Source organism: Talpa occidentalis, unplaced genomic scaffold, assembly GCF_014898055.3.
Source record: "Talpa occidentalis isolate TD23 unplaced genomic scaffold, MPIMG_talOcc4v2.1, whole genome shotgun sequence".
NCBI classification, from domain to species: domain Eukaryota; kingdom Metazoa; phylum Chordata; class Mammalia; order Eulipotyphla; family Talpidae; genus Talpa; species Talpa occidentalis.
Window position 1 is genome coordinate 105146653 of NW_026555331.1, and position 17806 is coordinate 105164458.

At 37.4% G+C, this 17806-nt stretch overlaps 1 pseudogene; it reads right to left on the reverse strand.

Moving 5' to 3' along the window:
* LOC119250216 (26S proteasome regulatory subunit 10B-like) overlaps window positions 1–17806 on the reverse strand; it is a 113419-nt pseudogene that overhangs the window by 14547 nt on the left and 81066 nt on the right.

Genomic DNA, 17806 nt, shown 5'->3' on the forward strand with positions numbered 1-17806 from the left:
GCAAAAAAGAATGTTCACCATCTGTTATTATCAAGGTAATTATCATTGTTTTTGTATTTTTATGGCAGATACTTAGGAGAGGGACTGCTGGATCATATGGTAGATCTAATTTTAATGTTTTGAGAAACCTCCATTCTGTCTGATGAGACAGACTTGCTTTACCTTTTACATTTCCATGAAAATAGTATTTTAGTGGTTTTCTTTTTCTTAAATTCCTGTTTACTCAATAGGATAATTGCAGTAGAGATATCACAATTCTCAACAAGTCTTCAAAAACTTCCTTTCAGTAGAAAACAAAAGTCTCTTGATATTTGACATTAGTATTGTTACAAGACAGTATCTAAATTTATTTTGTGTTAAGTGGTCCCATAAAAGGAAGGGACATTTGAGAAATATAAACATCTCTCTTTCACAGTGAGGTGATTTAAAGCGTGCATACTTTTTTATTATTATAAATGTAAAACATTGAACTGTAAAAACCATACATGAAATAAATTCTAATGTAAGCTTAAATGTCACAGAAAACATTAGGTTAATGGATGATTATATGGTCATGTGTGTGGAAATAAGCCAATACTATGCAAGATGGCCTAGACAGATTTTGAAACCAGGAATTCTATTTTCTACATTTTTTATTCATGATAAAAATTGACATAACTTAAATTGACTTTGCTGTCATATTTTTGTCTACAAACAAAAAATTTAGATTTTCCCCTCAGAATGGGAAGTTTTATAAATAACTTTACATCATTGTTGAGCTTATAACTCCAAATGACTTAAAAAAATTGTTTTGTTGAGGTATAATTGACACGTAGCACTAGTTTCAGGGGTATAACATCATGATTTGATAGTTACTCAAAATGCTCACTTCCATAAGTCTAGCTAACATCTGTAACCAGACTTAATAAAAAAAATTCTTTTGTGACAACTCTTGAAATACTCAGCAGTTGTCAAATGTGCAATGCAGTATTATTAATTACAGTCACTATGTTGCATATTACATCTCCATGACATCTATTTTATAACTGGAAGTTTGTAGTTTTGATCTTTCACAGGTCTTGCCCACCCCCAGGCCGGTGTCTATGGCCACTGCCAATCTGTTTTTTGTATCTATGATATGTGTATGTCTGGTCTGTGCTTTTCTTATAATCAAACAGATTTTACTTATATTTTTAGGATGGGGATAACAAAAGATATAAAATGAATGATAAGAAATGCTGTCTTGTACTATCCCAAATGATTTTCAATGTTTTATAAATATGAAAAAGTTCAACATACTCTTCTTTTATAACTTCTGCTGCAAAAAATGCAACATTAACAAACCTATAATTTTCTTTTGTAGCACTCTAAAAGTAGAATTACTGAAATACTAATTTTTACAATGCTATCCATACATATTTTTTTCCTTTAAATGAGGTCATTACCAATACATGCAGTCTTTCCTTAACTTTATTTTTACATTAACCCAGTATCTTTAATGCAACTATGAAAAACCTTACAGTAAATGACACAGTTTTGTAGTCCGATTTAAACTCTAGCTTCTTAAAATCAGTCACTTTCCTGACTGCTTTCAGGAAATCTTCTGATTTGATGATCAGCACAAATTGGAAAACATACCTGTTTCAGCATAAACATTTCTGGGGTTGGCTTCATCAAAGCCATTTGAAAGCTTCAAAGTTGCTTCAGTCTATTTCACCATGCTTTTTAATGGGACCTGCATGCATTCTAATCATATCTAATTTTGCTGTGGGTTTTTTTTTTTTTTTTTTTTTTTAGATCAGTATGTATTTTCCTATCTAATCTTCCTGAAGGGAGCAAAGCGGGAACCAGTGTATCTGGTCTTTTTATAGCTGTGATCATTTTAAGTCTATGTAGAATATCATATCCATCCATTATTTTCAGTAACTCCATTGAAGTTCTCGGAATCTATTTGCTAACTATCCTCAGAAACTGACAACTAACAATGGCATCAACTTCATCCTTAGAAATGGCTGATAGCCCCTGGCATAATTAAGCATTTCTTTGATCAAAAGAGTATTTTTACCAATATACTTGTCTACAATAGAATTAGATGCAATCTTCAAGAGCATGCAGTTCTGGCTACAACAGAACTAGATACAATCTTTAAGAGGTTGCAGTTCAGCTAAATACAACAGTTTGTGCCAGGAGTGTTTTTCTTGTAAGTAGTTGTCCATATAACAAACAAGTCTTTGGAGGTATTATTATTATTCCTACATACTGGGATAATTCTGGATTCTAAGAGGTAATTCTATCACCTCTCTTAATTCTCAAATCTGTTACCACAGCCCTTCAATCTCGTAAGAAACATTCCTGGGGTCTTCATGAGACCTGTCATAAACCAGCTCATTCCCCTCTCTTGGCAAATATCTCATGATAGAAATATCCAAAGTAACTCTTATTCCTGGCTTCAGCTTATTTTTTTCAAGTTGTTAATGACAACCAAAAACATATCTTGGTAAATTTATAACTTTAACAAAGAATTTTTCTCCAGTTAACTGCTAAAGGACTTCATTCACTATCTGTCCTATACGTTGTAAGACCTTCACATCATTTTAAAATTTTTCATACTGTATTTTCTTTTTGAAGATTTAAAAAATTTATTTATATAAGAACTGGGGTTCAGGCCAGACGTGCCGGGCGGAGGGTGAGAGGATTCACCAGAAACAGAGTGGGGAACAGAACAGGCATCCCTTGCGGGCCGGGAATCGAACTGGCACTGCAGAGGCTGGGGACAGCTTCACAGTGCTGTGCTCAACCGCCTGGGCCACCAGGGAGGCCCCTTGAGGTAATTATGTTGTGTGAAATAAAACAGTCACAAAAGGAAGAATATTGTATGATCCCTTTTTTTCTGAGATACTGAGCAGTCAAACTAATAGTGATGGAAGGTAGAATGGTGGTTACCAGGGGCTGGGGGAAGGGAAAAGGGGGATTTGTTGTTTCATGTGTATAAGATTTTTAGTTTGGGAACGTGAAGGAGTTCTGGAGATTTGCCATACAGACTATGAATATACTTAATACTGCTGAATTATATACTAAAATGGTTAAGAAGCTACATTTGTTATGTGTATTTGTTACCATTAAAAATTTCAAATATTAAAAAAAGAATGGAGTGATTGGAGACAAGTATAGAAAACTTAAAGGAGTTTTCTAGAATGGGAAGGTGAAAAAAAATGGGGCATAGTTGGAGATAAAGTGAAGTCAAAAGTGTTTTATTCTTGTATAATGATCTTAGGTTGTTTTTTAATATTTATAAAGAATTTTGTGTTAGTGTAAGAAAGTATAAAATATTTCACCTTTCAGTAAAAAGCTTGCAAAACTAGGGCGACTGACTGCCAGGCTTGAGCTTGGGATGTCCAAGTGTGAAATACTTAGGCAGATGAGTTTTTTCATCTATAAAAAGGGAGTAATAGTATTATCTACACCCAGATTCATGGTGATTATTAAACAGAAAGTGGAAAGTACTTGTCATAATACATGGCACTTAGTGTTGAAGAAAGTTAGGTACAGTTACCGTTAGCTACTGTTTGTATTTACTATTTGGAAAAGGCTAGAGCTTAAATTTCTATATTTCTTTTAAATTTTGAATTAGCATTTGAGAAAAACTCAGTTTCCACCATTTGTGTTTCATTTACTTCTCACGCAGAATCTTCACTTCTGTTCACTATAGGTGAACAGGGTTTTTACCACAAGCAAACAATTCTCCATAATTCCAGCAGCATGTCCTATATTTTAGCTCAGTTCTGACCCTTTCCACCTGGATATAGTGCCAGATCCCACAGACGGAAGGCAGGTCCCATAAACCTGCCTCACCCCCACTTCAGGTGCCCACCATAAGCCCAGGTTATTGCCTGTGCTCTGACCAGCTGGCCATGGATTGGAGGTTCCCAAGACACTCTTTTTTGGTTCTAATAATTTGCTAGAGGGGCTCACAGAACTCAGAGAAATATTTAATTACTAGATTACCAGTTTTTTTTAAATAAAAATGCAGGAACAGCCAGATGGAAGAAATGCAGAGGGCAAAGTATGGGCACGAAGCGAGGAGTTTCTCTGTTTTCTCCTACTGGGCCACTCTCCTCACATCTCCACCTGTACCCAACCTGGAAGATCTCCAAACCCTCTCCTGTTGCCTTTTTCTGGAGGCGTCATTGCACAGGCATGATGAATTCATTGGCCACTGGTGACTGTTCAACTTCCAGGCCCTCTCCCTCCCAGGAGCGTGGGGAGTGGAACAGAAAGTTGCACCCCCCTAATCACAAGGTTGGCTCCACTGGCACCACCCCAACTGTTCTCCTGAAGTCACTTTAATGACATAGAAAAGATATTATTACTACTCTCATCAGTTACAAAATTCCAAGGTCTTCTGGAGCTCTGTGCAGAAAGAGGACCAAGACCAAATGCATATTTCTTGCTATAAATTGCAATTCCACACTTAGGAAACAATGTGAAGATCCTTTTTTTTTTTTTTGATGGGACCCTTGCCGGTGGCCGGGGAATGAACTGGTGCTGCAGAGGCTGCGGGCACCTCACAGCCCAGTGCTCAACCGCTGTGCTATCAGGGGAGGCCCATGAATACTTGATTATAGTAACTTACATGGTTCAACAGATTTAGTTGTGGTTTCTTTATCTAGATCCTTTGTATCTCTATTTGATTCCTGAATTTTATTTTTTATAGGAGGGAGTTGTAATAAACGAAAAATTTTCTCCTTAAATTTAACTTGACTGATTTTTGCTACATATGGAAAAAAAAAGCAGAGAGCTTGTTTGTAAAGTAGAACATATCTCCTTATTTGTGGTGGAGAGTGTATAAAATTTTACCTTGGACCATGAGAAAAAAACCAATTTGCATGGGCCTTTTTGAACGACCCTAGTTATCTAGACTGCAAGAAAAAGGCACTCTCAATTTTGTGAATTACCATTTCATGTGAACAAAACGAAGTCTTTATACTATTCTTAATTTGGTTTCTGAAAAGGATTTAGATAATTGAGGCAATTTGCCGAAGGAGCACGTTCTCTCTGGGCCAGCTCTGCGTTTTCTGTGGGTTGCAGGATCTCTGCCCCCTGGTGGCCTTCTGTAGTTGTTTTTTTTTTTTTTTTACTGTTTCACATTTCCAGGCTGATTTGAGAAACTGCCTGGTTTCCGGAACACCAGATGCGATTGCTAATCACATTTGCTCAGAAGGGGGAGGGGGCCCTTCAGTCTTTGGGACTTCATTTGAGAAATTTATTTTCAGAGTGAACAGAGAGAGAGGATTGCTTTCCAAATTGAAGGGAATTATGTTACAGACATTTGATTGTGTGAAGGGGCAGAAGCCCAGAACAGGAAGGAAATCTTCAGAAGTTTGAAAATCCTATCTGGACTCCAGAAGAAAGTTCGGGACAGATGGGCAGGGTCCTAATCTCCATGTTGTATGGTCCTGTCTGTCTTTTTTTTTTTTTATGTTTATTTATTTATGCATACAAGAGCTGGGGTACAGGCCAGAGGTACGAGGGTTGAGAGGATTCACCAGAGACAGAGTGGGGAACAGAACAGGCAGATTGACTGAAATACACTGCTGAGGGGAGCAGTGGGTGAGACAGGAGAGGTCTGCTGCGCCATGTGGTTAGCTCCCTGGCCAGCCGGGGAAAGAACTCATGCTGCAGAGGCTGCAGAATGCTTCATACTGAGGTGCTTAACCCCTTGTGTCACCAGGGAGGCCCTCCTGTCTGTCTTTGAGGACTGTGAAATGATTCCTTAAAAAATGTTATCAGAAAGATGTTTATTGTGAACCATTTAAAAATACTGAAGAAGGGCCTCCCCGGTGGCGCAGCGGTTGACCGCTGGGTTGCGAAGCTGCCCGCAGCCTCTGCAGCACCGGTTCCATCCCCGGCTGCTCCCGGGCCACCAGAGGAGGATCCCACATGGCGTGCAGACCTCTCCTGCCGCCCGCTGCTCCCCTCAGCAGTGTACTTCGGTCCTTCTGCCTTCTCTGCTCCCGGCTCTGGCTCTGGTGAATTCTCTCACCCTCCCGTGCTTCTGACTGTACCCAGTGCTTGTATAAATAAATAAATAAATCTAAAAAAAAAAAATAAAATATTAAAACAAAACAAACTTTAAAAATACTGAAGAATAAAACTAAGAAAAGAAAAATCACCTTTAATCCTACTAGGCAGATATAGTCACTGTTCACATTTGGTTTAACCCCTCCTAGTGTGTTCTGAGAGAAGAGAGGTATTTTGTAGACTTGTACTGTATATGTAATTAAGTGGACTTTCAGACAGTATAGACCTGGGGGTTAGCAAAATATGGCCTGGGGGCAAGATGAAGCCTACAGCCTACTTTGCATGTCCTGTGGACTAAGAATGTTTTTACATTTTATTTTTTTATTTTTTTTTTTTTATTATTTTTTTTTTTTTAAAGATTTATTTTTATTTATTTCTACAAGCACTGGGTACAGTCAGAAGAGCGGGAGGGTGAGAGAATTCACCAGAGCCAGAGCGGGGAGCAGAGCAGGCAGAAGGACCGAAGTACACCGCTGAGGGGAGCAGCAGGCCGCAGGAGAGTTCTGTGCGCCATGTGGGACCCTCCTCCGGTGGCCTGGGAGCAGCCTGGGATCGAACCGGCGCTGCAGAGTCTGCGGACAGCTTTGCAACCCAGCGCTCAACCGCTGCGCCACCATGGAGGCCCTGTTTTTACATTTTAAAAATGGTTGGGAGAAATGAAAAGGAAACACTTCATAATGTGAAAATTATCTGAAATTAAAATTTTTGAGTCCATAATAAAGTTTTATTAGCACACACCTGCTTCTAACTGTTTACATATTGTCTATGACTTTTTTTTTATTATACAAGGGTAGAATTGAGGAATTGTAGCAGACTATAGCTCTGTTATGTCTAAAATATTTATTATCCAGTTATTTACAAAAGAATTTTCCAACTGCTGATATAGTGTAAACATTTCAATACCCTTAAATATTTTTCAAAATTAAGAGAGCAAAGCCATTGTTCAATAGTTTGGTGAGATTCGCTCTACTTTCCCTTATTCTCTTACACTTGAATAATTTATTTACAGTGCTCTTTTGAAAATATTTATTATAAGAAGTCCAATGTATACAACAGTAGAGAGTACAATTCAGTTGACCCTTGAACATGCTCAGATTAGGGGTGCCTTTCTTCCCACCTGTGGATTTTAGTTGAAAATCTGAATGTAATATATAACTGACCCTCTGTGCATGTAGGTTCTGTATCAGGATTCATTATCCGCTTTTGGTTGAATCTGTGAATGCAGACTTGGGTGTAGAAAAGAATCCACATGTGTGAACATTTGTTGTTCAAGGGCCAAATCCATTGCCATAGCCCCATTACACCGATGCAATAACTCTCAAGATTTTGATGCATTTAATTGTTTTTCCTTTTTATTCATTGCTGAAATGTTGTAAAGCGAATTTTGGAGATCATGTAATTTCATACCATAAACCTGAGCAGTGTTTTTAAATTTAAAGACAGTACCTGCTCATGATGGATACTAAAATAAATAAAAAATACATGTATATACACACACATATATGTATATATATGTAAAATAAAAGGTGGAATGACGTAAAAGGTGGAAATACCTTTTCTATCTCTCTCCAGTCCCACTCCTGCCAGTTTAGTGAATATCCTTTCATCCATTTTTTAATGTACATAAACACATTTTTTATAACTTAGATTAACCACTTTAGAAGTGATTTTGAATAAAAGAACAGAAGAAGAAATCCAAATGAAAATATATATGAGAGCACTCTCAACATACTTCGAGTAGCCAAGAATGAGGATTGGAAATCTCAGCTCTTGGCTGTGAGCAGGTATATTTTCCTTCCATGTCATCCCATCTTCGTCAAATGCTGTTTATTACTAAAAGGCCCACTCAGAAACCAAGTCTAGGAATGGGAAGGTAGTGTGGTGAGGACATTATTTTTACTGCCTTTGCCACCACCCCAATTAATTTTTCAAGTAACACATGAATGCATATAGTTAGTTTTAGGGACCTTATGTCACATGCCCCAAATTAGAGTCACTGTATTTAATCCACTTAATTATTTTTTAACTTTTTAATTTTGAAAAAGCTGAAGAGAAAATTTGCTTAAATTGCATAATGAATTACCATGTCCCCTTATTTTTTTTTTGTGTGTGATATGACTGCAAAAGTCTTTTATTAAAACTCTAGATGACTGCTGCATACCCTTCACCTTGACTAACCGAGTTTATTGCCATGTCTGCTTTATCTCTCTCTATATATTTACACATCATTATTGTTGCTATTATTATTGTGAAACAATTTGAATGTAAGCTGTAGATATTATTCTTTACTCCTAAATCTTTCAGTGTAAGAGCACTACTTTGGAAGAAGCTTCATCTTAGAGTGTGCAAGAACCTTCAGGGTCTACTTGTGTGATGTCATTTCCACAAAGAATTCACTTAACTGAGTTGTTTGTGGACTTGTCTAGTAATTTTTGAACTAGAGCTGGGAGATTTTTTCCCCAATTCATATATTCTCTTCATTTTTCTCAAAAAAAAAAAAATATTTACAGTGGCATTTTGGAGTGTTAGGGTTTGGTGATTTTTTTCCCCCCATTCTGTACTTTCTTTCTCTGAAATAAGATACAGTTTTAAAACAATAATAGCTTTACCAAGGCATTATTCACATAAATAAAATTCATACTTTTACTGTGTATAATTCATTGATTTTTAGCCTAGCCACATATTTGTGCAGTCATCACCACTATTTAATAATGCAACATTCTAATTACACTGTAAAGGCCTTGCACCCAATAACAATTTCCCATTCTCTTCTCTCTCTAGCCTCTGACAACCACTAAATCTATCTGTCTCCATAGATTTGCCAATCCTGGACATTACATAGAAATAGAATCATATAGTATGTGGCTTTTACGCCTAGCTTCTTGCACTTACCATGAATGTTCACAAGTTTCATTGTGGTTTGTATCAATTCTTCATTCATTTTTATGGCCAAATAATGTTCCACTATATGGATACGTTATATTTTGTTTATCCTTTCATTAGTTAATAGACATGTAAATTGTTTCCATTTCTTACATGCCGTGAATAATGCTGCAATGAATATTTGTGTATAAATTTTTGGGTGGAAATAAGTTTCAGTTCTCTTGCATGTATATGTAGTAGCAGAATGGATCATATGGAAGGTAACTCTGTTTAACTTTTTGAGCAATGACCAGATTACTTCCCCCATTTTATAATCCCACTAGCAAAATACAGGGGCTTTAGTTTTTTTTAGATGTTTACCAACACTTGTTATTACATTTTTAAAAGTTGTGGCCAACCTAGTACATGTGAAGTGGTATCTCATTACTATTTTGATGATCATTAATGACAAATGATGTTGAACATTTTTTTCACTTACTTATTGATCATTTGTATATCTTCTTTGGAGAAATGTATATTCAAATTCTTTGCCCATTTTTTAGCTGGGTTTTTGTCTTTTTATTATTGTCTTATAAGAGCTCTTCATATATTCTGGATAAGTACCTTATCAGATATATCATTTGAAATATCTTCTATTCTGTAGGCTGTCTTCATTTCTTTTTTTCTCTTAAATTTATTTATTTATTTATACAAGCACTGGGTACAGTCAGAAGCGCGGGAGGGTGAGAGAATTCACCAGAGAAAAAGCGGGAAGCAGAACAGGCAGACTGAGGAAGCACACTGCTGAGGGGAGCAGCGGGTGGCAGGAAAGGTCTGCTTGCCATGTGGGACCCTCGCTGGTGGCCGGGGATCGAACTGGTGCTGCAAAGAGTGCAGGCAGCTTCGCAGCCCAGCGCCAACTGCTGCGCCACTGGGGAGGCCCTGTCTTCATGTCTTGACAGTGATCTTTGATACACATTTTTTAATTTTTAATTTTATGGAAGAACAATTAATTTATTTTTCTAATTTCACGTGCTTTGGGGATCCGCTCTAAGAAACCATTGTTTAATCTAAAGATTTATGCCTATCTACATTTTTTCCAGAAAGTTTCCTCTTTAATTTTGGTCCATGGTCTTCTTAATTTTTGCAGATGGTAGGAGATGAAGGTATACAATACTTTTAAGTACAAAGATTTTAAAAGAGTTTGAAAAAATATATTTATAATTACAATGAACTAACAACTTTCAAAGTCCTAAAATTTGTTGCTTCAAAATAGACTAGACATTTAATTTGATGATTATTAGACTGACTTGGAGAAGAAATTGAAAACAAAATGAGCTTTTCCTTTTATGAAAAGGTCCAATGAAGGAGTTGTCAGATGGCTGCTGCCTGTGACATTCTCATAGCAAAGCATTCCATGTCCTCACTGTTCTATTAACCAAGGTTATTTCTTTTGAATCTTATTTAGTCACAAGAAAACTGAAAGCAGTCATAAAACTCAAGGTTATATGTTTTAAACAAACAGACAACTCAAAAATAACAGAAGTTTGAAATATCCAACTAAAAACATTCAAACATATCTCATGAACCCCAAAATAACATTTATGCATGTGTTGCAAAGATGAATGGACTTCAAAATCTCTACTTCTCATTTTCATAGGTCTTCTGTCATTTGGGGGTTTTTCCTAGGTGCGTTTTGCTAGGTACTTTTTACACTAAATTGTCATTTCTTGCATATAGACCCCTTGTTTAAACACCTCTCCTCACTCCAGTTTCCAAGGCAGCTGTGTATGCTTGCGTGACTCATGCTCTTGTGACAAATCTAACAGCGACTGAAGTTGAGCAGTGTCAGTCTGTGGAATGCTACCTGGTGGCACTGCTCCACACAATGACTTGTAGGCAACAGTCTGGTATTTATTTGCTGAATTGAAATGAATTCCCTTGAATGCCTACCTGTAGGGTAAAGAAAATGTCAGGCTTTTCTGCCCTCCCGCCATCAGGATAGATGATGGATCCTTGAGGTCCTGAATGCATGCCTGATGGCGGGCACCTGGAATAGGGTGTGGGCATAGGTAGATGGGATTCAGCTGAGTTAAGACTGTGCTTTTAAGGGCGGCGTCACGGGGAAGCCAGCAGCAGTAGCAGCAGCAGCACCAGTAGCAGCCGTAGAAGCAGAAGCCGAAGCCGAAAGAGAAGCCGAGAAGCAGCAGAACGAATGCTAGAGAGCCCAGATAGAGTGAAGACTTGCCAGCACCCCTGCCTGCCATATGCCTGGTGAATCCAAATAAAAAACCTGCAAAACTACTGAGGACTCTGACTCCTCCTTTACCCGGTCTGCATGGGATCAGAAAACCTGCACTGTGCCCAGTCCTGCCCTTTACACTACCAAATCAGTGGCAGGTTCTTGGTGAGCAGGACTCTTCAAGGTAGGCAGTAAAAGCAGCTTACTATTTGCGTCAAATTCAGTGTATGTTAAAATGGACCCTAGTTTTTGTTCTACTAAAACCCATCGCTGGGTTTACCAAGGAAGAGGTTGTGAGCGGGTAGTGCATAGCCGAAGAGCCCCTGTAGGCACATTGTGTGTTTCCTACGAAAGGGAACAGAAGATCTGGAGGCTGCAGTATCTGACTCCCATGTCCTAGTCATGCACCTCATGTCCCTTCCTTTGCGTCACAGAATTTGAACTTGATTTCCAAGTAAACAATACTGGGTTTTGAGTGGCCCAGCAGCTGTGGGTGAGAGAGTTCTCTGCCCCAGTTCTTGTGTCCCTTTCCCTTCTCCCCCTGCCTCCTGCAGCCTACTGTACCCAATCGCCAAGCCAGAAAACTTTCCTGTCTCTCTCCTTTCCCAAAGAGACCTTCCTTTTTTTAAGCTTAAACAAATAAAACAAAGTTTCCCTTTTCTCTGAACCATCTGCTCAAAACACAAGCTGGAGACCAATTATAACCAAGAGACAAATCCCCTTTGCACAGCTGATCCCGGGCCAGGATTTGGAGGCTTATCTTCAGTCTGAATCACAGGGTCATGTCAGGGGCATCCATAGCAAATTGTCCTCTGGCTGCCACTGAGTTTACCCTGCAATGTGCAAACTGGGTCTCCTTTCCCATGGATTATGAAACTCTTAATACTTGGTGAAGGCTGCTCATTTGATGTACTAATCAGATTTTTGACATAACACATAAGAAGAGTTTAAAAGTTTCCCTTAGAATTAATTCTAGTGGCGTCCTTACAATTGCCTGTGACTGTACAATTGAAAAAATAACTTCTAAAGATTAGGGCAGTGCCCCTAAAATTTTCATGTGTGTACAAATCATCCAGGGATGTTGTTGAAATGCAGTCTGATTCGACAGGCTGGGGGAGACTGAGATTCTGCGTTTCTAACAAGCTCCCAAGTGATGCTGATGAGTGGCTGATAGCTCACCCTTGAGTAGCCTACTTTATACACAGTCAACCAGGAACCTTTCTGTTCGAGGTATAATTAGTGAAACTTGATATTCTCCATTACCCAAGGATCTCCTCTGTGCAGCTTGCCCCAACTGCATGAACTCAGCTGGATATTTCCTCATTTTTGCCCCTGCCTACTTAGCTTGAATCAATGATCATCACGAATTGCAGTTATTTGCTTGCAGATGTGCCTTCTGGATGATGAGCACACAGTGGTAAGAGACACTCATTCACCTTTGGGATCAAGGGCCTCTAAAACACCACCAGGCAAAGAGTAGGCACAGAATAAAAGAAAAATTGACAGATTAAATTTTTAAAATTTTAAAACTGCCTCTATCTGTCCCAAATGTTGTAAATAAGATAAAAGGCAAATGACAAACTCAGAAAAACATCTGCAACATTTAAGATTTCTTATGAGTGGTTATGGGTTGAATTGTGCCTTCTAGAAAGATATGTTTAAGTCCTACCTCCAGTATTTCAGAATGTGACTTTATTTGGAAACAGGGTCATTGCAGATGTGATGAATTAAGATGTAGTCCTATTGGAATAGGGAGGTCCTTAATCCAACATGACTGGTGTTTTTATAGGAAGAGGAGACATAGAAAGAGACACGGAGAATATGTGAAGATGAAGGAACCCTTGGGACTGCCACGAACTGGAAGAAGCCACTAGAGGTTCAGAGGGAGCGTGGTCTTGTCAACTTGCCATGGGACTTTCATTTCCAGAACTTTGGGGGGGAAAAATTTTCTGTTGTCTTGAATCACCTGGTTTATAGAATTTTGTTATGGCATCCCAAGAAGGTGAATACACAAGTAAGAAAAGGAGTAATTTAATGGCAAAGGGAGCAAAGAACCCCATAGACAGGGCACAAAGGAATAAATGCAAATTGCCTAGAAAGAAGTGAAAAATGTTCAAGGGCCAATAATCACTACAAATAGAAGCAACAGTGAAATGCTATTTTAACTACTTTATTATTGTTACTTTTATTATTACATTTAATTATCTAATCAAGTATTTTAATGATTTTTATTGGAAAAAATAGTAGTGTGAAGCTTCAGGAAATTGGTCCCTCTTCCTGTGCTTGAAACACCATTGCCTGTTGATTTGACATCCAAAATTATCTAATTCCTTCCACGTCTTCTGCCACCGCCTCCTTCCACAGCATCATCACTGACCTTCCAGCAAGTGAATTAATTTCTTAAATGATCTTGTTATTTATGTTGCCTGTAGTAGCTAGAGGAAATGATTTAAAAAACATAAATCAGACCATGTGACTCTTCTGCTAAAACCTCTCAACACTAACTTTCATTGCAGTTAGTGGTCTCTGCCTAAGCTCCCTCCTTTCCAGTTACTGTTCCAGGCTTAGGGCTTCTTCTAATTTCTTTTTTTTTTTTTTTAATTTTATTTTTATATTCCCCAAACAATTGCAACCCTTTATTTTGACCCAATCCCTTCCCCCCCGCCCCCACCCTCATAAAGTGTCTCTGGTTCATAGTTGTTTGTTGATTATGATTTTCACTTTCTTATAGTTATTCATTTTCCCGGTCCCTTATTTAAGTTTTCTAGATTCCTGCTATGAGTGAGACCATCCCATATTTTTCTTTTTCTTTCTGGCTTATTTCACTGAGCATGATCCCTTCCAGCGCCATCCATGTTGCTGCAAATTGCATGTGTTTATCTTTTTTGAATGCTGAGTAATATTCCATGGTGTATATGTACCACGTCTTCTTGATCCAGTCATCTATTTTTGGGCATTTGGGTTGATTCCAAAGCTTAGCTATTGTAAACAGTGCTGCTATAAACATAGGGGTGCAGGTGCTCTTTGGAATTGATGTTTCTGTCCTTTGGTAAATACCTAGGAGTGGAATTGCTGGATCATATGGAAGCTCTATGTTTAGTAGGTCCAGAAATCTCCACATAGCTCTCCATAGTGGTTGGACCAGTTTGCACTCCCACCAACAGTGAAGGAGAGTTCCTTTTTCTCCATAACCTCGCCAAAATTTGTTGTTGCTAGTTTTTTTAATATGTGCCATTCTCACTGGTGTAAGATGGTATCTCATGGTAGTTTTGATTTGCATTTCCCTAGTTACGAGTGATGGTGAACATTTTTCCATATGCCTGTTGGCCATTTGTATTTCCTCTTCAGAGAAGTTTCTTTTTAGCTCTTCTGCCCATTTTTGACAGGATTATATTCTTTGTTGTTGTTGAGTCTCATCAGCTCTTTGCAGATTTTTGTAATCAGTCCTTTATCATTAGTGTTGTGTGCAAAAATGTTCTCCCAGTTGGTGGGGTTTCTCTTAGTTTTTGTTATTGTCTCTTTTGCTGTGCAGAAGCTCTTTAATTTGATGTAGTCCCAGCTGTTGATCTTTGCCTTCACTATCACTGCTTTGGGGGATGTGTCTGTAAAGATGTCTTTGATGTGCAAATCCCGTAGTGTTTCACCTATATTTCCTTCTATGTATTTTATGGTTTCAGGTCTTATGTCTACTCAAAATGGATTAAAGAACTAGACATAAGACTTCTAATTTCTTTTTGAAGTTACCTCTTGGGTGGTCATACGGAGCATGCTTGTCCACTCTTCACTCTTATACAATGTTACTTCCTTGGCTTGCCTCCTGCAACCCTGTCCAGATTAGGTTCCTACGTTACCTTTTCTCAAGGTGTTCTGTTCTTTGCCCTCATGATTTATCACACGTGGGTACTTGCTTGATGTCTCTCTTTCTCTGTCTAGACTGTAAACTCTATAAAGGTGAGTATGGTATCTATTATACTCTTCACTGTAACACAGACCATGGCATGGAAATAAACAGATCACAGACACTTAATGAATATTTGCTGAAAAATTGAGATGAATTTGCTAACAGAGGTCAAAGGTCCTAGAAATGTGTACTTTCTTTCAATGAACAATCTCATTGGCAGGAATGTATTTTAAGAAAATAATTAGAGATAAATGTTAAGATTAGTAACACTGCAAATCAAATAATAATAAAATAAATAGTGGCAATAAAGGGGTAAAAATGTCTAGAAATACCATTTTAATAAACCATGCTTTGGACACTGAAATAATATTATATTGGTGTTCAAAATGATGTGCAGAAATATATTAATTGACAAAATTTCTATGGTCATATAGTTTTGAAAAATTCAATGTATTTCATATATATATTGTCCTCTAATGCATAGAAGAACATTTGGAAAGCTATATACCAAATTGTTAATTGTGATTCTCTTTTCAATTTGTTTTTAAAAGTTTTTATATATATATCTAAAACATTTTATGTTAATTGTAATTTCTATACAATTAAAATAAAAGCAAGTAAAATTTTTATTGAATCTGTGAAAGTTACCTGGCTTGAATGTCAAAATTTATTTCTTCAAATAATAAAGCAGCCTAAGTGGAAACCATTTAGATACCATTTAGATCTCAGGCACTGTTGGCTGCCTCCATATAAGCTTGTGCAGTGAAGGGCGGACATCCCATCTGCAGCTTAATCCCATACCTTCCACTGTTTTTCACAGTTGAAAGATTATACTTTATCTTCCATTTTATATAGGGTTTTTTTTTTTTTTTTTTTTGGTTTGGGATAAGAATTGAATGCAGAAATCTGTACTTTCTTCCATCAAAGGGGTCCTAATACTTTGGTAGGGATCCAACAACAAATTCAACAATGTAGACCAAATATTGTGTAGGAAAAAATGGATTCTGGATCAAATTTATTAAAACATAGAATGAGGTTTATTATTTGAAAAATTTCAGAGCTAAGATTATATGGAATCTTAGAACTTTTTCTTCTGAACTGTCATTGCCTCTGGAATTGAAAGACCTCTTAGCTCCTTGGAGTCTCTTCCAACCTGACAGAGGTAAACTGTGTTAATTCTTTAATTTTCCCCACTGGCATGACACCTCAGTTAGGTTCAGAGAGGTCCTCTTTCCTATTCATGTATAAACTCGGTATTTTCTTTGTAGTTTTAGTCACTCAAAAGTTCCAGCTTTGACTGTGTAAAACAATGTTGTTGTTGTTTTTAATTAACCAGAGAGAGAGCAAGGAACACATTACTTTTTGTACTTATGCAGGCATGCTTCTGTATACAGAAATATACATATTAATGAGCCAACAATAATACAAAATGGGGCAATTTTTAATTAGTGTCCTATAGATTATGAAACTGTAAAAAAATAACAGCAAATGAAAGGTATTTGGAAACCAAATCTAGACCCACTCTAAGATCTCTTTCTTCTTTTCAGAATTTGGAAAGTTATTTGGAGGGTGGAAGAAGGAAGTGAGAAAGCTAATTTAGGAGTCAAGTTTAAAGGATTGAATGCATAAGGGGAAACCTCATATATCTGAGCGAGTTCAAATTAATCAACCAGATTAGTAGCATATATGCCATTGTACCTGTTGGTGTGGCTCCCCTGTGTACACCAGACTATTAGTCCATGGGCAGTTACCATCATTTGCTTTGTTGCAGGGATTAAGCTCTATTTTCAATACTTTCTGCCTGTGTGGCTTGTAGACCTGTCTTCATTGACATTTTGGTGAGAGTTAAATAACATAAGGCATAATCTGGCATGGTGGCTAATAGATAGTCTTAACTGTTACTATTTTGTGTCTATTATCATCAGGGGTGATGTATATTTCTCTTTATTCTCGCCAGTCCTGAGCAAAGGGATCAGAATATAGCCAATGCTCCATGATTGTTTGCATAATTAAAAACATGCATCAAGCTTTCTTTTTACTAAAATGTGTTCTCTTTCAGACAGACTTTATAGGAAGTTTGGCCATTTTTTAATACCTGCTTAACATTTTTTTTGGGTGTGGATGAATGTAAAATGAATGTAAAAAAATGAACACTTCTTATATTGTTGGATGTGATTCTTTTCATCATTTTCTTTCCATTTAAATAAGGAGAAACATTTTATTTTTTTGTGCATTTGCAATTTAATCTTTCACTATTCCTACATCTCTTTAGCTATTAGGAGCTCAGTTGATAATACTTGTCTCAGATTTTCCATTTTAATATTTAGCTCCTGTCTATTTTGATTTTCTTATCTTTCTGCAGGATCACAAGAGAAGGGGAACTGGGATTACACTCAGGGAAGACATTTGGGGTAGGGGGCTAGTTGGTAAAGAGATGTACTTTTCTCTGTATACCTCTTTATGTGTTTTGAAATTTGTATAATGTATATGTATTACTGCTCAAAAAAACCCAAAGAAACAGCTGATTCATTTGGACTTCTTCACATCCACTCATTCTTTCAGAGAAACCTAGTACCCATTTTAAGTCCATCAACAAATACGTTCTGTAAATGTCTTTTTGAAATTAATGACTTCCTCTCATCCTTTTTCTTAAAACACTGGTCTTAGTCACTCCATGATCACTGTTTTAGAGTGGCTTTTACCTTTATTCAAATGTGTAAGTTCTTTTTGTCCATATGCAA